Source organism: Bos grunniens, chromosome 8 (genome assembly GCF_055505025.1).
Source record: "Bos grunniens cultivar Pamir isolate PY7600 chromosome 8, Bosgru_T2T1.0, whole genome shotgun sequence".
Classification (NCBI taxonomy): domain Eukaryota; kingdom Metazoa; phylum Chordata; class Mammalia; order Artiodactyla; family Bovidae; genus Bos; species Bos grunniens.
The window spans coordinates 45,222,989-45,233,722 of NC_141172.1; positions in this window are offsets into that span (position 1 = coordinate 45,222,989).

A 10,734-nucleotide genomic window follows, 5' to 3' on the forward strand; every position below is an offset into this window, starting at 1 on the left:
CCCCTCCAATTGGCCAGTGGGGAGGGTGATTCAACTCTGTTTACTTTCTCCCGCTGCCAGTCAGAACGGCCTTTCGGTGGAGAGGTGCGTCTAGAACTGAGGCGCGCGGCCAATCCGACTGTTCCGTTTCGATGCCTCGTGCTACCCCTACAGCCTCGAACGCTGACATTTAAAAGGGTAACAGCCGGGAGGCTGGAAAGGAGCAGCCGGACGTCTTTGGAAGTGCCCCTCAATCCCTTAGCCGGTCCAGGCCTCCTGGCTCACGTTCCAGCTGGCGGAGTTGTAGGATACACCTTCCCTACTCAGCTGCGTTCTTTCTTATGACAAAAAGATAACGTCCGTTTCGATTTTCCAGCTCGCAAACAGTTAAGTGACTTCCTGCAAACGCTACAGTCCCAGCAACCAGCCTTCCAATCAAAAGTAAGTTGGTTGATGTCACTGACATTGGCTTAGCCAATCAGAAGGGCGTTCCGAAGACAAGCGCTCCACACTTGTAAACGGGAAGAGCTGTAGTGAAACTGAGTATATCCTTGTACTTTGTGTTGCTGATAGTAAAATGGAGATATGTATGGGAGGGCAGGGGTGATGAATAATGCAAAGTGAGTCTATAAATAAAGAAAACAACTAAATATTATCAGCCCAAGTTGCCCAAGAATAAACACAAATGAGAAAGCATCAATTCGTTATTTTTCCGTTTTGGGAAGCAGCATACTTTTAGGTAGATTTTTAATAATTCTTCCACCCAATGCATTAACTATGACTAATTCATCTTGAAACTGCAGAGCTGACAAAAGTTTTGTTTTAAAGCTTGTTTTGTTTTGACTACACTTACTCTGAACACTTCATCTTTGCTTTTGTGATGCGTCTTTAATTCCTCTTCTTCCCTCCTGCAGTTTATTCTAAGTAAGCTGTTTTCGTTTTGTTTTGATGCTATTTTAATCTTCCTCAAATAAATGGAGCTATAAAGCCCTGTATAACTTTTAAAACTTCAAAAACATTTTTAATTCATTTTCTTTCCACAGCCCCTGTGGGATGTTAGGGTGTGTATGTATCCCTTCCCTCACTTAACAGATATGAACACTAAGATGCAAAGAAGTGACTTGTCTACCTTACCAGGTAGAGAACTCTATGGAAAACATAAATCTGATTCCTAGCTCTTTGGACTTCAGAACTGAACTCTGGTTTTGTGAAATATTAACTTTGCTTAACAGATTCTTAAGAACTGGAACCAGCCAAAGCCATTGAATATTGTGGCATTACTTAATCAACTATTAGTATGGCTGTTAAGAGTCTGATTAGGTTTGCGTCTCTCTGAAAGAATGATGGGGTTGTTATCCATCTTGATAGCTGAAAAAGGCATCTAGGGCCAATGTTTCTTGCAGGAGGTGTACTGTCCACAGAATTGATTAAAAATCCATTTACTTTCTTAAGTGGGTGTGAGAGATACCTGCTTCTATGTAACGCAGGTGCAATGAGGTCCAACCATAACCCCCACTGGCTATTAGCCTTTGTTAAGGTTTGGGAAAGGTTCTGGTCTCTAAAGGAGGGGTCTCAAATGTACCCTTCTAGTTTGAAGGCTAGTGTAGTTTCTTTTGACTTTGCTTTTAAAATGATACAGAAAGATATTGCAGTAGGTGACTACACAAGAAAGGGAAGTTTAGAAAGGGCGTGCTGGTCAACTAAGAATATCATCACCACCACCATCATCATAGTAAGGTAGGTACATGTGAAGTCATCTTAGAGTTCTTGTATTCCAATCCCGTTAATTTTAGAAAAGAATTCACTGAAGCCCAAAGGAATTTGCCTACTTCATGATTTTTCTGGAGCAGACTCTGTCCCCAAGGCTACATAACCACTTAGAAATTTCACATTTGCTTGCCCCTTTAAGGTCCAGCACAAATACCAGCAGGATCTCTCTAGGACTACTATGATCAAGGCCTGTTACTCTCTCAGATTTGCATTGTAACTGTCATTGCACCAGGTACCTTCATAGCAGACAGTTCTAGAGTTAACGTGGGGTTATTCCAAAAAACAAAGTCTGTATCTTTTCTTGAAGACTGTATCCAGGAACTTGAATAAGTCAATCATCATAGGTTTTTTTTTTAAGTATACATTTACTTCTTGCTCTCTTTAACTCCCTTTAATTTTGTTTGGACTGGACATAAACCCTAAACTCTTCCAACCCATTCATTTCAGAATTATACAAGAGGTAAAAAAATACAACTGAGATTTCATTCACATGAATTTCTCACACACATTTACAAACATAACTGTTACTTGATTTACAATCTTTTTAAACCCAATAATTCTACAATTGTAGAATGATTTCTCTTTTTTCTCCTTTTCCACTCATTCCCTCTGCAGATATTTGTTTCTGCTAATGAGTTAGGCAAGGGTAAATAAAGAAATGAAAAGAGAATCTATCTTCAATGAGGCATGATGTTAAAAACAAATATAGATAGTTACAGATATCTCACAACAAGTAGTAATTCCTACATCAGGATTTTTTCTTGTATTTTCAACAATAGGGTTTCCTTTCTGTGCTAGGGTGTGTATTATAATAGTTTTGTGATTAAAACTAATTTATGCTTTTTTGCCAGTATGTTAATTGTCCCAATTAACATTCTGGCAAAATAAATTATCCCAGATTAATGTGAATCATCCCTAATTACAATGAATAATTTACTAGTAAAGTATACATTATGCCGCATAAATATAAGAACTCTGTTTTCCAAGTTAATTTTTGTAAACATACATTTCAAAATTACACAAGCCAACTGAGAGGAGCACAAGCATTCAGAGACTAGAACTGTGCTTACCGTTTTAAAGTATGCATTTCCTCCCTAATTCCTGTCTAAATCTTGGCTTTATTTTCTGAGTTCTCAAGAACAATGCCTGTAGCAAGAAGTCTGATTTTCTGTGCATCCTAAAGTAATTATCATTATCACCCCTTCTCAGAGGCAGTACCTACAGTGAGCTGATTTTCAGCAGGTGGTGTTTAAGTCACCATGGGGTAAGGAACTGGCCTCCTGGACCTGAGAGGGGCTGTGTGACCTTAAGCAACCTCTTAGAGCTATTTCCTTATCTGTGAATTAGACTAGACTAATACATCTGCATAGTCTCTGGGCCCCACTCATCCCCCAACCAAAAAAGCTTAATATTTGGGTTTTTTAAACACCATCTCATCTGCTGTGCATTTACAAATACAGTTCTTTAGGGCAGTAAAGGTCAGAATACCTTAAATCAATATTTAATTGGAGAGCAGGCACAAATATAAAAATCATCCAAGATCCCCTAAATCCTTTATTCCTTAATTTCGTGTTCTTTTTATTTCTTCAAACTAGTTTGTGGGAAGTGGCCTGGGGTCAGAGAGGTGTCACGGAATCCCACCCCTTTTCCTAGGCAAGTTTCCCACCCTAGCTCCTGGAAATAAGTGAGTTATTTCCAGGCAAATTCAGCCCATTCCCAGGAGCATTCCCTGTTGGTTTTAATCCAAAGCAAAGGAGCCCAAAGCAATCCCCGGGAGCTAATCACCTGGAGCTTAGTCTAATATACACATTGCCCAGTCTCACCCATGCCCAAGGCTCAGAGATGTTTAGGTTAAAATTGCACTCTGTAGGTAGTGGGTTCCGCCAACGCTGGCTTTTCTCGCTTTCCTTCTTTCCTGCTGGGAGGCGTGGACGGTGCTGGGCAGAGCTGCCAGCCTCCAGGCGGGAAGGAAGGAGAACAGATGGCCCACTGGGGGTAGGGGATCACGTGTCGGACCTCACTCTGGGCTGGATCCAAAACTTCTTTCAGGACCCAGGCCCTTGGACTTCAGCGATCCCATCAAGGCACAGAGGGTACCTTGGGGGTGGGTGGGGGGGGCGGGGTAGAGGTGCGGTGGGAGAAGCACAGTCTTCGTTTTACTAAGAGCTGAGGAATTAGGGGAAGGTGGGAGTTTGGGGAAGACGGAAGAGAAGCTGAAGGAATCGGGCTTCCAACAATGGCGGTGTGCCCGGATTTGAAATGCAATCAGGTAAACCCCTATCTGGTGAAACGCCCGCGGCCATAATGACAGTTAACACGCAAGGGGGGTGGGGGTATCCGGCCCAGCGAAAAATTGCACGATGCCCTACTTTGCTCTCGCTCCACTTAGCAGCCTTCCGCAAAACTCCAGGCCTCTCCTTTGCCAAGCAGAAAGGCCACCCGTTCATGCATATGCAGGAGGATAAGTTTAGCTCGCAGCCCCCTGCGCTCCAAGGAGCCCCGCGCCGGGCACGCTGAATCACCCGAGCTCGGGGGCGGGTGCTCCGCTGGGGCCGCAGACTGGCGGGCGGCACAGCCACTCGCGGGCCGCGCGCCCCGGCCTGGCATCGCCCTTTTAAAAAGTCTTCCGCAGGCGGCCGCCGCAGCAGCAGCCGGAGGAGGCGAGTTCATCTGAGGACAGTCCTAGTTCTCAGAAATCCCTTCCCTGCTGGAACATCAAGCTCCCTTTACTGCAGTTGAACAAACTGCCCTAGATTGGGGGATGAGGAACCCGCCCCAAACTCGTGCAAGAAGCTCCGGGCGCCCGCGCCCACGTGAACTAACCTTGAAATTAGCCCCTTCACCCGGTCGGGAGAGGATGGGAGTGGGCGGGGGCCGCCAGTTGGCCCTTCGTGGCCCCAGCTCTAGGGTTTGCGCCCTCTGCTTGCGCGTACGGCCCCCACCACCCTGTTTCATAACTCTGGCGGGATTGCATAAAAAAAAAAAAATCCCCGGGGTAAGATAGGTGTTGGGGGGAGGGGTTGGGAGGAGGAGGTACCTTCTCCATCACCCACGCCCGTGAGGAAGAGGAAAACCTGCCCTGCGGTCCCCCTGGGAACACTGCAGAGTAGGGTGTTGGATGACATCAGCTTCTAAACATAGCCCGCACCGCACCCCAACTCTGAGCGCCGAGTGCTGGACTCGGGCGGGAGAGCGGGGGAAGCGCGTGCTGCTGGCCGCGGGCGGGGCGGGCCGGGCCGGCTGGCCGGGCTGTGCGGGAGGAGATGACTTTGCAGGAATCAAGCTTGAAGAGTTTGCAGGCAAACCTCTCCCTCAATGGTCAGGCCACAGGGTTAGGAAACATTCGTGCCATTCCGCGCTCTCCCCTGCCCCACAAAAGCCACACACACGTATGCGCGCAGCCCTTGGCTCTACAGTGCCTTTATTTATATAAATCAACCCATCCCCCAGACATAGCTGTAGCGCCCAGTTAGGTCAGTTCGGGGACCCTCCGCGCCCTCTAGCCCCGTGCCTGCCTCCAGGCTAAGCCTGAGAGGGGGTCGGCGCGGCCCTCCCGGTGAGTCAGATGGGCTGTGTTTCCTGCGGTTGTTGTGGAACAGTTTGTCCTTTTTACTCCCCGCCCCCCGCCCGATCTCCACCCCCTTGGTAAATATAGCGCTCACGTTTCATCATCTCTTTGTCCAACGAGCGCCAGACACCCCGGCCCGCGGCCCCCGCAGCCTCCCTCCTCCTCCCGGTTCGCCGTTACCTCGCATAACCCCGCGCGGGCAGGCGGCGGGCAGCAGCCTGCCCCGCGGCCCCGGCCAGCCCTGTTCCCCAGCGCTTTCCGCCGCAGTAGACAGACTCTCCCCACCCCGCACCCCGCCTTTCACCCCCTCCTTCGCTTCCAGTTCCCACTTAAGTTGTGCCCCCGTGACCTCGTCCCACCCCAGATATCCCAGTGTCCTTGGGACCGGGTCAGCAGTGTGTAGGTGTTGAAAGGTAGACACCCCTTCTTCCCAGCCCCAGGCGGCACCCACGCCCGGGCCAGTACAGCATCTGCCACTCACCCATTCTCCCCCTTCCCAAGGCCGCCCCCCTGCTCCCCTCCTGAGCGCAGGTGACAGCTGCTCAGACTGTCTGATTCACCGACAGCTGAACTAGCTACGAGTATAGGGGGTGGGCGCTTCGTGAACCATCTCCTTCCCAGCCCCTCACCCCAGAGAGGAGTGGGCTGGTGGGTCAGGAAAGGCGAGATGGGTGGATAACAGCCGAGAACCACTTGCTTACTCTTCCCTCTCTCCCGTCCCCTCCCAGTTTCATTTCCACACATACAGCCACCCACCGGGGACCGGAGGCGGCTGGTGTTCTCTGAACGCAGGGAACTGGCTCTCTCTGTGGTCTTGTGTTTACTTCCCGCCTCCTCTCCACCCTCCTCCTCCTCGCCCCCACCACCCCACGCTGCCTCCCGCCCAGAGCAGCTGGGAAACCTGCAGCAAAACACTGCAGTCATGAGACTTCCCTGGACTCGGGCTGTGGCTCCGGTTGCCCTGCCCTGCCCTGTGTCCACTTGGGGCACTTCTGTGTCCTGGAAAGGCCCTTGGGGCTCCCCACCCAGGAATGTGTAAGAGGCCTGCCTCCCTCCCTTCCCCTCTCCCCACTTGGCACTAGATATCATCCTGTGGGGGCCCTGCCTGGCTGCCTTTTTGGCCAGGGCTCTGGGCCACCCCCATGAGTGGCCACCTGTCCAGGGACAGGTAGTGAGAGCACTGACAGTGTGTAAGAATTCAGCATCCAGGATGCCGCAGAGCTGGCTTATTTGCGATCACAGGCTGTCCCTTTCTGGACAGGGTGCCCAAAGTTCCCTGCTGACAGAGGTTTTCAGGCAGATTCCTGTTTTCGCAGGGACACACCCTCTCCATAGGGAATCTGGCAAAACTTTCCCTTTCCAAGCCAGCTTCCCAGCAGAGGAAAAATTCAACCTCTCTCCCTGCTGCTGCTGCTAAGCCACTTCAGTCGTGTCAGACTGTGCGACCTCATAGACAGCAGCCCACCAGGCTCCCCTGAGATTCTCCAGGCAAGAGCACGGGAGTTGGTTGCCATTTCCTTCTCCAGTGCATGAAAGTGAAAAGTGAAAGTGAAGTCTCTCAGTCATGTCCAACTCTTAGCAACCCCATGAACTGCAGCCCACCAGGCTCCTCTGTCCATGGGATTTGCCAGGCAAGAGTACTGGAGTGGGGTGCCATTGCCTTCTCCTGCCTCTCCCCCTAAGGAAGCTGAATGAACAGAGTTCTGAGGAGGCCATGAGAGTTGAGCTCTGGGTGCCACCTGCCCGAAGTTCACCCCATTTAAAAACCATCTCTTCACTACCCCTGGGCCGGCCACTGTTATCAGCTTCCTGTCCTTCAGCAGCACACATGTTGCACAGATGCTGTCTTGGTATTAATCCCAACAGTTCCCTGGTTTCCTTCTGACTCCATCACCCTGAATAAATCCCACCATGGATGGCCTCTCAGAGGCGAAGGAGAGAAGGGAGTTTAAGGCCCTAGAGAGTAGACTTCATAACACAGCAAGTCTCCCAACACCTGGAGAATTACTACCCAAGTAAGACTTTCTCCCATCTGACCCCCAGCTGCTCTGAAGTACCTGCCATCAGACTATACCACAGCTTGCTTGTTACTGTGTTCTGCCACTTCTCTCTTGTCTTAGCCATTCCACCCCCCATTCCCTGGAGATTCTAGCACCTGACACACAGTCCTCTACCCCCACTGCATTCCTGCCAACATTTTCAGTGAATTCCATATCCTTGTTGAAACCCTCCAACCGCATCCCTCTCCACCCTACTGTCATTTGGGTGCCATGGACCTTTGCATCACCAAATAACAGCAGCACTCTGAACTTTTCATTTCAACCATGCTGTTCCCTGATCAACACCTCTTTCCCTTCCAGCTTCTTTAATAATAACCCTAATAACCCCATCTGAACATTTCTTTGCCCCTACTCTTACCTCCAATCTATGTTCCCACTGTTCATCACAGCCCTTATACTCTCACATCTTTCCTACCTACATATTAGATTTTATAGTCTACCACTATATCACCTCTTTGTATATACTCCTCACTTCCTTGTACCTGGTACCACCTGCCTGGAAAAACCCTGGTTCTGTCCAGCTTGACACACTAGACAAAAATAACGGTGCCAGCTGTTGTCACTTGGTTTATGGTCATGAATCTCCAGTGGGCTCTCAGCACTGCCCTCTGCATTTCCCTAGTTGGTTACTTTCCCACACTCTGAAATTGCTACATTGCACCTCCTTTCCCAAATATCCAACACCTCTCCCCCTCCTCACTCTGAGCTGAAAGCTTTACTTCTCATTTCACTGAGAAAAATAAAAGCAATTTTGCAAGAACTCCTCATCTTCTGCCCACCATGTCTTCCGTCCTACCTGCCTCTCTGCCTGGACTCTGCCTTCCCTCCTGTCTCACGTATGTAGTGTCTCTGGTCTTATCTAAAGCAAGACCTTGGCACCATGGTCTCCTCCCCTGTTGACTATTTAATGATTGTTCCTGTAATTATTTCATCTCCTGCTAATCAATTGTCCTTCTCTCCTAAATAATTCACTTCAGGACAAAAATATGTGGTACTCCCTTCTGTCTTTTCTTTTCCCCCAAACTTTATTTTTTAAATACATATTTATTGATTTGGCTTCACCTGGTCTTAGTGTGGCACATGGGATCTTTGGTCTTCACTGCGACCTGCAGGATCTTTTTAAAAAATATTTTGGTTGCCTTAGCATGTGGGATCATAGTTCCCTGACCAGGGATCAAACACACACTGTGGCACTGGCAGAGTCTTAGCCACTGGACCACCAAGGAAGTTCCAACTCCCAAGTTTTATTTTCAGCCCAGACCTCTGTCTTGAATGTCACACCTGACTATCCATTCCTCATCTGCACTTGGAAGATCTAACAGGAATCTCAAAGTTAACATATTAAAATTGAACTCCTGAGTATAACATAGGGAACTATACTCAGTATCTTATAATAACCTATATTAGAAAATAATCCAAAAAAGAATACATATATATGTATGACTGAATCACTTTGCTGTGTACTTGAAACTAACATGGCATTGTAAATTAACTATACATCAATAAAAATAAGTAAAGTTGAACTATTAATTATTTCCTTAATTCAAAGTCCTTCCCATCTTAGGTGAACGGTGTTCCCGTGACTCTGATTGCTCAGGCCCCAAACTGAGGAGTTATTTTGATTCCTTTCTTTAATTTATACCCCACAGCTTTTCCATCAGGAACTCCTGTTAGCTGTATTTTCCAAATACAGCCAGAATCTGGCCCTTCTGGTCTCCTCTACTGCCACCACCTTCATCTCTCAAATGGATAACTTTAGTGGTCTTCAGCTGGTCTTCCTGCTTCCACTCCTGCCCTGGTTTCTTTTCTCAAGAGCTCTTTTAAAAATATAGACCACTGACAGTTAGGTGCTCTATTATTTGCAGCCTACCAGAAACATTTAGGAAGAAATGTTTCAGTAGATTAGAGGCACATTAATCAAATTCAAATCAGCTGAGCTATGAACTATAGGTAAACACACATCAGACACTATGGGGTAGTTTTGCAAGAATTTGGGAGGTTAAGGGGAAAATAGGATGTAGGGATATATAGAGGGAAGGAAAGATGCTCAACATTCTATATTGCAAATATTTTAATATGTTTCATTGAGGAGAAGTTAGAGGTTAGGCAGAAATTTGTAATATATGAAGGAGGACATCACTGATAAAACAAGGTACAGAGGGTAACATGGTCTCAAGAGCCTAGAAGGAAAATGGAAAGCTCTGTCTTCCTTTGAGGCAGAAAGAACAATGTGAATCTGCCTGAAACATGGAGAAGTTTGGAGGTAGAAAAGAGGAAAGCCCTGGGGAGTTCATGCCAGTTTTCTTTGTGGAGCGGAAACAAGGTAGTCTGTGCAAAGGAGATGATGGGGAATGTGACAGAGGCCGTGGAGAACATGGCAAGGGTTTGGAACGCCTGTCATTGAAATAAGCCACCTTATTTATATCTTCTTGCACATGGCAGTTTATATCTGTTGGAAGAATGAATTGACTCAGTATGAGTAACAGGATCATTAAATAGCAACAGCTGCCCAGCTGAGATGGTAAAGCATGTATTTGTGGGGCTTTATTAATAATTTTTATTTCTTGTTACAAAATGAATATCTTTTCATTGTAAAATACAGATAAACCCAAAGAAAAGAAATAAAAATCAATCATATACCACAAACCTGGAGGTAACCATGGTTAATATTTCAGTATATATTGGTCTTATCCTTTTTATGAACAACTATACATTAAAAAAAGTGAGATTAGGCCATATATATGTATTTATAATTTTTTTTCAGTGTGTTAACAAGTCAGCTGAATAATTTCAGCTAACAATTCTAGCTGAAATTATTTTACATTCTACCTTATTATTTAAAATAATTATCTTCTGAATAAGTAAACATTCACATGGTTCAATTTTAAAAGTTTAAAGGGATATATAATGAAAAATCTCTTCCCCAACCCTACCCTTCAGATATCTAATCACCCTTTCCAGAAGCAACTAAGTTGTTGTTGTAAATCCTTCCTGAGATATTTTTTATATATCCAAGACATACAAAAACAATGCCCACATTTTTATATAAATGGTTAGTACCATAGCAATGTTATGCATCTTTTTTAAAAAAGTACTTTTATTTTATTTATGTTTGACTGTGCTGGGTCTTCATTGCTGTGTGGGCTTTCCTCTAGTTACAGAGAGCGAGGGGCTACTCTCTCGTTGCTGTGCGTGGGTTTCTCACTGAGGTGTCTTGTCTTGTTGCAGAGCATGGGCTCTGGAGCAGAGGTTCAATAGCTGTGGCACATGGGCTGAGTTGCTTCATGGCATATAGGATGTTCCTAGATCAGGGATCAAACCTGTGTCTTCTGCATTGGCAGGCAGATTCTTTACCAC